This window comes from Moschus berezovskii, chromosome Y (assembly GCF_049115385.1).
Source record: "Moschus berezovskii isolate FMDL1 chromosome Y, NW_MosBer_1.0, whole genome shotgun sequence".
Lineage (NCBI taxonomy): Eukaryota > Metazoa > Chordata > Mammalia > Artiodactyla > Moschidae > Moschus > Moschus berezovskii.
The window spans coordinates 38783129-38794621 of NC_142489.1; positions in this window are offsets into that span (position 1 = coordinate 38783129).

The following is an 11493-nucleotide window of genomic DNA, read 5'->3' on the forward strand; positions in this document are numbered from 1 at the left end:
AAGGTGGTCCCGTATTCTTATCCCTTTAAGAATGTTCCACAGTTGGTTGTGACCCACGCAGTCAAAGGGCTTCCCTGGTGGCTCAGATGCTAAAGCATCTGCCTGCAATGGGGCAGACACAGTTTTAATCACTGCATCTAGAAGATGCCCAGCAAAAGGAGATGGTAGGCTACTGTCCAGTGGGTCACATAGAGTCAAACACACCTAAATTACCTCATTTTCACACGCAGTCTATGCCAGTAACAGAGACAATAAAGAAAATGTAGATAACTTTATGAAATACCCTTGCTTTTTCTATGATCCAAACTCCAATTAAGGTTTACCTTAAGATTAAATGACTAACTACCCATCCCTGTTTTGCTTTGTTTTGTTCTGCACTTTTTTTCTCTGTCTCTCTCTTTTAAGCTATCATCTACCAATTGTCACATTCCTGGGCCCTTGCCATCTTCCTATACAAGAAATAAATTATGCCCATGCCACTCTCTGACCTTTGACACCCACTTAAAACAGTTAAGTTTCCAGAGCTGAAATAAGGAATCTGTGCTCTGGGAAAATGTCAGGACAACTTGACAAATAGCTAGATATTTTCAGGGACTGACTTTTTCAGCCCAATTCCTGTACCACTTCTCATCCTGAAAAGAGCTATAGTTCCTTAGTGAAGTGAAGTCACTCAGTCATGTCTGACTCTTTGCTACCCCGTGGAGTATAGCCCACCAGGCTCCTCTGTCCGTGTGATTTTCCAGGCAAGAATACTGGAGTGGATTGCCGTTTCCTTCTCCAGGGGATCTTCCCAACCCAGGGATCGAATCCAGGTCTCCCGCATTGCAGGCAGATGCTTTCACCTCTGAGCCATTAATCAGATGACAATTCCTCATTAGCAGAAATTTCAAGAAAAATAAATGTGTTTATTTGCGTGTTCAATATCAATGATGTAACAAGTACGTAAATATGTATGTAACCGCCCATAAAACTGATTAATTCATGTCAGCTAAAGTTTGTTGTTTCACCCGCATGCATAAAGGAATTACAGAGCTTGCCTAAAAATAAGATCAGAATTTCTGATTTCGCAGAAAATAAGAGGACATTGAGTGCAACTCTCTCTACGGAGGCATGACAAATAATACTTCTATCAAGACAACACTTACTCCTGAGCATCAAATGGATATTAGCAGATGTTGCTCAACAGTGAGGTCTATATGGAAACTAGACATAACTGGGAAGAATGGAGGGAAGATGGGAGGAGGACGAGAGGAATAGAACCAAGCCTGTGTCTTGCGGTGGGAGATGGAGAATCAGGGAATAGATTGAGGATTCAAGCAAGCAACCTCACTAAACTTAAATTAATTTTGACTGAAAGGAATCAAGGTGAAGAAGCTGATGAAATATAGTTTGCCTATAGTGAAAATCAAACAGAGAATGTGTGGTGTGGTCCTGCATGTCCTAAATGGCAGGCCAGGTCAACTAGTGTACAAGGACGTGGAAGATCAAGCATGGGGTTAGAAAGGCAACTTGTGAGGGAACTGCTTGACTATGTGGAATTATGCAACTGGGATGACAAATTGTGTAGAAAGGAATGCCTTTGAAAAACCCCAAACTGATAAAGTAGGACCTTAGTACTCAGTCACACAGAGGATGTGGTGACAGCATTGAATTTCCCCCTCGTGCCACATGCTGAGACCTACTATCAGGCAATAGAAAAAGACCAACTAGAACTATCACACATGCTTCTGCCACCAAAGGATAGAAAGCTATCCCATGAGGGCCATAATTTTTCTGCCCATGGTCGCTGGCTCCTCTGCAAAACTGACACCACCCAGGTTCCTACAGTCCCAGCAGCTTTACCTCTTGCTCCCGTGCTCACCAAGGCAGGCCCAAGTGTTCCACAAGGGTCTTGGGGACAGCATTCTCTGTTGACCACAAGGAGAGGTTGTTATCAAACTATATCTGAGACTCAGGATCAGGGAAATGAAGGAAAAAGATTGAAAACTTTCCCACCAGCTGAGCAAGCCGCAGATTAAATACATGCAATCAACTATGCAGATGCTTTCTCTATGGGATAAAAAAGGACAATAGATTTCCAACGAATGAAAATACCCAGGCTGTTGCAGCCCTCAGAACAAAGGAGTAATCCCAGTTTAGAGTCTGACCTGTCCTTACTGAAGATCCAGAGTTAAGTTCTGCCCACATTTGGCGAGTTTTCTAGAGAGGTGAATTTGTGCTGTGGCACATGTTCAGGACCAAAACCCAGGGACCCTAGGTAACATTCATTGTACTTCCGATGTTTTGCTATGATGCGTGGTGGTTCACTCTCTGTCTCACTTAACAGCTTTCTTATTATTCTTGCTTATTTGGTGTTTTAAGATTGTTTATATTGGTATGTATCTATTGTGCATTTTCTTTTCCTGATTTCTGTGCCTTTTGTTGATGTTGTTTGTTGTTTCTTGTCAGTTTTGTTTTAATAAACATATATTTCCTTATTAACTGTGATTTTTCTCTTATTCTGTGGGGAAGCTCTTATTATTTTGTCAGAGTTTTTTCCTATATTCTTCATATGGCACTCTGCTCTGGTGTTGTTTTATGTCTTACAAGATATTTGCTTAGTTCTCTTGATTCTGTGTTCTTCCCTATTGTCATTACTGCTTCTATTATTTTACTTGTGGTTTGATTTTGATTTCTTACCATGTCTGTCTTCCTTTGTTCCACTGTCTAATCTTTTACTATGTGATCTTGGTTCTCTGACTGGAAGTTGGGCCTGATCACCTAGGGCTTCAACAATGTATCATAGACCAACAGATAATTCCCAGCTCTAATGAATATTAATTGGTGAGAGTCTCTATGAAGGCCTCCATCTGAAACGAAGAACCATTCCACCCAAAAGCCTGTACTACCCAGAGATGCTGCCTCACACCACACAAAATATGAGACAGAAACACAAGCCAAATCATTCCCAGATGGACTGTCTAAAGTACACTAAACCTATACACACCTGAAAAAGACTCCTCTGACATGGTCCCACCATGAGAGAGAGAAGCATCAGCTGTGGCTACAACAATGTAGTTGCCAGTACCTCCCCCTCCATGGACACACAAACCACTGGACCAAACTTAAACATTCACGATACAGACTGGAAGCAAGTACTACCATCCTATACCCCGGGTAGGAAAGACTAGTTACCTAGTAAGCTAAGCAAATATGAAGACAGTAAAGTATTTTGCAGGCAAAGAAACAAGGTAAAAATACATATGTCGTAATTAAAGAGGAAATAGAAATTGTCACTGAAAAAAAATTGAGAGTAACGATAGGAAAGATGATCAAACCTCTCAGAAAATAAATGGAGATCATGCAAGAAACACTTACGAAGGTCATGGAACAACTAAACAACAAGAAATGGATGATACCATAATAACTGCCATATGTGTATTGTAGGCTATTCCATGCCTTTGTACAGCAGAAGCCAGGACAACATTGGGAAACAATTATCTTTCAATTTTTAAATGAAGTAGTAAAAGAAAACAAATTTAAATAACAAGCAGACCTGACAATTCAGTTGATACTGAAGTAGATTTCACCCAAAACCCGCAGAGTGCAGTTTCTTTGCAAGGTCAAAGGAAATATTTCTGAATAAATAAAAAGCTGGATCACTAATCAGGACTTGGTAAATTTAAAATAATCAAAATTGTATCAGACTTTTTTTTTTTTTAAACCACAGTGTTATGATTTATATGTCATTCATGGGTGGGGGAGAAAAAACAAACAAAGCATAAATAACAAAGAAAAGAAAAAACTGAAAAGCATGTATGCACCTCTTCATGGCCAAGAAATCATTGAAGAATCAGAGAGAAAATATATGTGTGTGTGTGTGTGTGTGTGTGTCAGTTCAGCTCAGTCACTGAGTCGTATACAACTCATTGAGACCTCATGAATCAGAGCATGCCAGGCCTCCCTGTCCACCACCAACTCACTGAGTTCACTCAAACTCACGTCCATTGAGTCAGTGATGTTATGAAGATATCTCATTTTCTTCCTTCCCCTTCTCCTCCTGTCCCTAATTCCCAGCATCAGAGTCTTTTTCAGTGAGTCAACTCTTTGCATGAGGTGGCCAAGTATTGGAGTTTCAGCTTCAACATCAGTCTTTCCAATGAACAACCAGGACTGATCTCCTTTAGAATGGACTGGTTGGAACTACATGCAGTCCAAGGGATTCTCAAGAGTCTTCTCCAACACCACAATTCAAAAGCATCAATTCTTTGGCGATCAACCTTATTCACAGTCCAACTCTCACATCAGTACATGACCACTGGAAAAACCATAGCCTTGACTAGACTGACCTTTGTTGGCAAAGAAATGTCTCTCCTTCTATTATGCTATCTATGTTGGTCATAACTTTCCTTCCAAGGAGTAAGCATCTTTTAATTTCATAGCTGCAATCAGCATCCACAGTGATTTTGGAGCCCCCCAAAATAAAGTCTGACACGGTTTCCACTGTTTCCTCATCTTTTCCCCATGAAGTACATATTCATACAAACTAATGACAATGAAATTGTGATTGCATAAAACACATGAAACAGGATAAAACACTAATTAAACTAACAACTAAAGCAATTAGACAGAAGAATAAACACAAGACCAAAAATTGCTTTTGGGAAAAAAAAAAAAAACAGAGAAGAGCGGGGGGAAAAAAGATGAAAATAGTAGCAAAGATCAATAATACTAAAAGGGGGCTCTTGGAGAGAATAAAGAAAATACATAAAACATGAGCCAGAGCCATCAACAAAAAAGGGAGAACACTCAAATCAATAAAGTCATACATCGGAAAGGACACATTATAACCAACAGCACAGAAATACCAAAAGATCATGATAGATTACTACAAAGAACTTTAAGCCAATAAAATGTAGAATCTGGAAAAAACAGACTACTTCTTATGAACTCAGCTAAGAGGAACCAGCAAATTTGAACACAACATTACAACCACTAATATTGACACTGTTATGAAAAATTTGTCAGCTAACAACATTCAAGGTCCAGATGATGTCAGATGGTGTTTTATTAACCTTTAAGTTAAATGTTAACATACGGGCTTCTTAAACATTTCCAAAATACTACAATGGTAGGAAACCCCACAAACTCATCCTACGAGTACAGCATCACCTGATAGCAAAGACAAAGTTAACACAGAAAAGGAAAATTATAGACCAGTATCACATAGACAAACATAGGGGCAAACATCCTCAACAAAATCATCCCAAGAAGATTCCATCAACACTTTAAAAGTATTGAACACCTTTAACATTGAGGTTTTTCCCCAGATATGCAGACATTCTCCGGTAGCTGTGTGTTAATCCATGAGATGCATTATAACAAATTTCAAGATTAAAACCATATGATCACCTCAGTTCAATTCAGTTTCTCAGTCTGTCTGACTCTTTGTGATCCCATGAATCACAGCACGCCAGGCCTCCCTGTCCATCACCAACTCCCGGAGTACACTCCAATCATGTCCATTGAGTCAGTGATGCCATCCAGTCATCTTATTCTCTGTCGTCCCCTTCTCCTACTGCCCCCAATCCCTCCCAGCATCAAAGTATTTTCCAGTGAGTCAATGCTTTGCATGAGGTCGTCAAAATATCGGAGTTTCAACTTTACCATCAGTCCTTCCAATGAACACCCAGGACTGATCTCCTTACTGGTTGCATCAGCTTGCAGTCCAAGGGACTCTCAAGAGTCTTCTCCAACACTAAAATTCAAAAGCATCGATTCTTTGGCGATCAGCTTTCTTCACAGTCCACCTCTCACATCTGTACATGACCACTGGAAAAACCATACCCTTGACTAGAAGGACCTTTGTTGGTAAAGTAGTCTCTACTCTTTTAAAATGCTATCTACGCTGGTGGTAACTTTCCTTTCAAGGAGTAAACTTCTTTAAATTTCATGGCTGCGACCAGCATCTTCAGTGATTCTGCAGCCCCAAAAAGCTCTCACACTGTTTCCACTCTTTCCCCATCAATTTGCTATGAAGTGATGGGACCAGATGCCATGATATTAGTTTTCTCAATGTTGAGCTTTAAGTCAACTTTTTCCCTCTCCTCTTACACTTTCCTCAAGTGGTGTTTTAGTTCCTCTTCAATTTCTGCCATAAGGGTGGTGTCATCTGCATATCTGCGGTTATTGGTATTTCTCCCAGCAATCTTGATTCCCAGTTCTGGTTCTTCATCCCAGCGTTCCTCATGATGTACTCTGTATATAACTTAAATAATCAGCGTGACAATATACAGCCTTGACGTACTCCTTTTCCTATTTGGAACGAGTCTGTCCCATGTCCAGTCCTGTTGCTTCCTTACCTGCATACAGGTTTCTCAAGAGGAAGGTGAGGTGGTCTGTTATTACCATCCCTTACAGAATTTTCTAGCGTTTATTGTGATCCACATAGTCAAAGACTTTGACATAGTCAGCAAAGCAGAAATCGATGTTTTTCTAGAACTCTCTTTTTTTTTCCCATGATCCAGTGGATGTTGGCAATTTGATCTCTGGTTCCCCTGCATTTTCTAAAACCAGCTTGAACATCTAGAAGTTCACCATTCATGCATGCTGAAGCCTGGCTTGTGAATTTTGAGCATGATATTGTTAGCGTGTGAGATGAGTGCAATTGTGCGGTAGTTTGAGCATTCCTTGGCATTGGCTTTGTTTGGGTTTGGAATGAAAACTGATCTTTTCCAGTCCTGTGTCCACTTCTGAGTTTTCCAAATTTGCTGGCTTATTGAGTGCAGCACTTTCACAGCATCATCTTTCAGGATTTGAATTAGCTTAACTGGAATTCCAACACCTCCACTAGCTTTGTTCATAGTGATGCTTTCCAAGTCCCACTTCACTTCACCTTCCAAGAAATCTGGCTCTAGGTGATTGATCACACCACCGTGATTAACTTGATCTTTTTGTACAGATCTTCTGCGTATTTTTGCCACCTTTTTTTAATGATCACCTTAATAGAAAAAAAATAAAACTTTAATAAAATCCAACAAGTGTGATAAATAATCTTTCAGAAACTGAGCGTAGCAAACATTACCTCAACATAATAAAGGCATACAAATCCAAACAACTGTGAGGTATCATACACTATTCTGCATGGTGATCATCATAAATCGACAGTAGGGTCCCTCCTTGATGGTCCAGTGGCTAAGACACCATGATTCAAAATCAGGAGTTCCATGTTTGATCCCTGGTCATGGAACTAGACTCCATATGCAGCATTTAAGGCCTGGTGTAACCAAATAATGAAGCAAATGTGTGTGTGTGTGTGTGTGTGTGTGTGTGTCTGTGTGTGTGATGTGTATATTTATATATACATATAAAATACATTTTAAATTATAATACAAATGTAATTAAAATATATAAATAAAATTAAAATAATATATAAATGTATAATATAAATATAAAATGCAAATATTTATATTATAAATTAACAATCATTTTATATATATACACTGGAGAAGGGAATGGCAAACCACTTCAGTATACTTGCCTTGAGAACCCCAAGAATAAAATAAAATTAGAATAATATACAAATTTATAAATATAATATGCAAATATTTATATTATAAATTAACAAACATTTTAAATATAAATATATATACACACACACTCACACACATAAACCTTAAAACAGTGAATATAGGAGATGATGTGAAGGAAAGGGAACACTCTTCAGTGTTTTTCAGATCAGTTCATTTCAGTTCAGTCGCTCAGTTGTGTCCGACTCTTTGTGACCCCATGAATCACAGCACACCACTCCTCCCTGTCCATCACCAACTCCCACCAAGATAGAGCAGAGTATGAATATTCTTTAGAAAATTATTAATAAAACTACCATATGTCCAAAATCCCACTGTTTGACATATACACAGAAGAAGCCACCATTGGAAAAAGAAAAAAAACAAAACAAACAAACATGTGTATCCCAGTATCCACTGCAATACCATTTACATTAAACAAGTTATGTAACAATCTAGGTGTCTATCTACTGATGAATGGATTAAGAAGTTATGGCACATCCTTAAGGTGGAACATTTCTCACCCAGATAGAGGAAAATCGTGGATTAGTTCTAGAGATATGGATATATCTAGAGCCTATCATATAGAGTGAAATAATTTAGAATCAGAAAGTCCAATATTGTAGATCAGCGCATATATGTGGAATCTAGAAATCTGGTTCTGAAGAATCTATCTGAAGAGTGGAAAAAGAAATGCATAGTTTAAGAACAGACTTGGACACAGAAATGTAAGTAGAGAGTGGCACAATTTGAGCAGGATGCCCTGACATATGTACAATACCAAGTATGAAGTAGTTAGCTGGTGAGAAGCTCCTCCTCAGGCTTCTGGGGTGCCCTAGAGGAGTGGATTGTGGGGTAGCAGAGCAGGCTCAAGAACAGATGGGAGGGCTGCTCAAAAGGGAGGCTCATGTATATACATTGATAGCCGATTTACATTGTGGTACAGAAGAAAGTAACAAACATTGTAAAGCTATTATTCTCCAATTTCAAATTGTTTATTAAATTGAAAAAAGAGTCAGTCCTTGGCCAACTTGAGCAAGTGGCTAGAAATGCATCACAGTGCACATGTCAAGTAAAATATGTACCAGCGCATTTGTCAAGTAAAATCAGCACCAAGGACGGCTTTAGTATGTGTAGACAAACCATAAAGCAAAAACTTAAAATTCCGAGCTAAAATAGAATAAATTCAGACTCTAGACATAAATATTCCTCACTTCATTTGATTGCCATTTTTTTCTTTTATGTTTTTTTAATATTTTAAAAATTTATTTAATTGGAGGCTAATTACTTTACATTATTGTATTGGTTTCGCCATATATTGACATGAATCTGCCCCGGGTGCACATGTGTTCCCCATCTTAACCGCCCCCCTCACCTCTCTTCCCATGACATCCCTCTGGTTCAACCCAGTACACCAGGCCCGAGTATCCTGCATCATGCATCGAACGTGGACTGGCGATTTATTTCACATATGATAATATACATGTTTCAATGCCATTCTCCGAAATCATCCTACCCTCACCCTCTCCCACAGAGGTTCTGGGTTGGATGCACATCTCTGGCCTGAGGCACTCAGGTTCAGGTACTTGGGTATTGCACAAACGTGCACACTTGATTGGGCATGCTTTGTGTGTCCTTCCCCGATCTGAGCAGTTCAGGTGACCAGGTGTTTGGCTAGCACAGTTGCTGCGACTTATGACCTCTGTGGTCCCTGCTGCTGGGTGTTCTGGGTGTACAACCAGTGCACCTTCTCAGCCATATGTCAACCAGCCAGAAACCCAAGGAGTCCTGGCCAGCAATGAAACCTTCCTGCAGTTTGGAATCAGACGCTTTTCTGGGGACACGATTGCCCACTTCTGGCTCTGATTGCCCTCCCCTGCCTGTCTCAGTGGGGGATAGGTTTTCGCAGCTAGCTAGTTCTGCTCGGTCCTTTGTTCTGTGAGCAGGTCTGGCGGAGTCTTAGGTTTGGGCTTTTTGCCTTTTTCTGGGGTAGCTATACCACAGTCTGCTTTTCTATCTCCAGTTAGCTCTCAGATTGCCCTGAGGCATTCAGGCCAGGTCCTCAATGCAGCCTGCTCATCCTTGCCCAGCTCCGACTTGCTATTGGTGGATGCAGGCTTCTGCGTTGCTTCTCTGCTAGGAGTTACCATATCTGTGGGTTTTGATTATTTCTTTCTTTTTCCTCCTTGTTATGTTGCCCTCTGAAGTTCCAAGGCTCACCACAGACTTACAAGTGAGAGTGCTTCCTGGTGTTCGAAACTTTTCTCTTTTTTTTGCCTCCCTTCCCAGGATGGAGCTCCCAAAACTACCTCTTTTGTCTCTCTTTTTATCTTTTGTATTTTCCCAACTCTTTAGAAGACAATGGGCTGCTTTTCTGGGTGCCTGATGTCCTCTGCCAGCATTCAGTTGTTTTGTGGAATTTGCTCAGTGTTCAAATGTTCTTTTGATGAATGTATTCAGGAGAAAGTGGTCTCCCCATCCTATTCCTCCACCATCTTCTTCCCTCCCTCCATTTGTTTTTTCTAAAAGTAAAGAAGGATTATCAGTTGATGTCACCAATTTATAGAAACATGAATTCCTTCAAATTTTAGTACCTAACAGTAAGCCTCTGATATTCAGGACTATCCTAAGTAGGAAATTAGACATGTAGTTTGAAAGTTGAGGTGCTTAATAAGGATCACTTATTTTAAAATCCTGGAATTTGTTCTACTGATTGAGAAAAATGCACAGCCAAAAACTTGAGAATTGTGTTTTCCTCCGCCAGACTTAATCCTGAGGGGGGCTCAGGATTAGGAACATATTTAATCCCATGGCATATTCATATCAATGAAGGGCAAAATCCACTACAATACTTTAATTATACTCCAACTAAAACAAATTTAAAAAATGTTGTATAATAATATTGAATGCCATTTGTCTCAAAACATTTTTGTTTAAAAGACTTATTTGTCTACTATTAGTAAAGCCACGAGGGTTCCTTTATTGTTTATTGCTTGGATGTAATTTTACTTGCACATTAATTCTTTTACTTATTTTTATTTATTATTATTATTTGTTATTGGTCACTAATTACAATGTTGTATTGGTTTTGCAGTACATTGACATGAATCCGCCCCCGCTGTGCATGAGTTCCCCTTCTTGAACCCCCCCCGCCCCCACATCTCTCCTCCCATTATACTCCCTCCGGCTCAACACCGTGCACCAGCCAAAAACGTCCTACATCATGCTTCGAACCTGAACTGGTGATTCACTTCACATATGAAAATATACATGATTCAATGTCATTCTCCCAAATCATCCCTCTCCCACAGAGTCCAAAGGACTGTTTTATACCTGTGTCTCTTTTGCTGTCTCGTGAATGGGACGACAGAGAATGAGATGGCTGGATGGATTCACCGACTGGATGGACATGAGTTTGAGTGAATTCCGGGAGTTGGTGATGGACAGGGAGGTCTGACGTGTTGTGATTCATGGGGTTACAAAGAGTTGGACATGACTGAGCGACTGAACTGAAGTGAACTGATACAGGGTTATCGTTACCATATTTCAAAATTCCTTATATATGCATGAATAAACTGTATTGGTGCTTTTCTTTCTGGCTTACTTCACTCTGTATAATAGGCTCCATTTTCATCCACCTCATTAGAACTGATTCAATTGTATTCTTTTTAATGGCTGAGTAATACTCCGTTGTGTACATATACCAAAGCTGTCTTATCCATTGGTCTGCAGATGGACATCTAGGTTAATTCCATGACCTGGCTATTATAAACTGTGCTGCAATAAACATTGGAATACATGTGTCTCTTTCAGTTGTGGTTTCTCAGTGTGTGTTCCCAGGAGTGCGACTGCTGGATCGTATGGCAATTCTAATTCCAGTTTTTAAAGGAATCTCCACAATGTTTTCTATAGTGGCTATACTAGTTTGCATTCCCACCAACAGTGT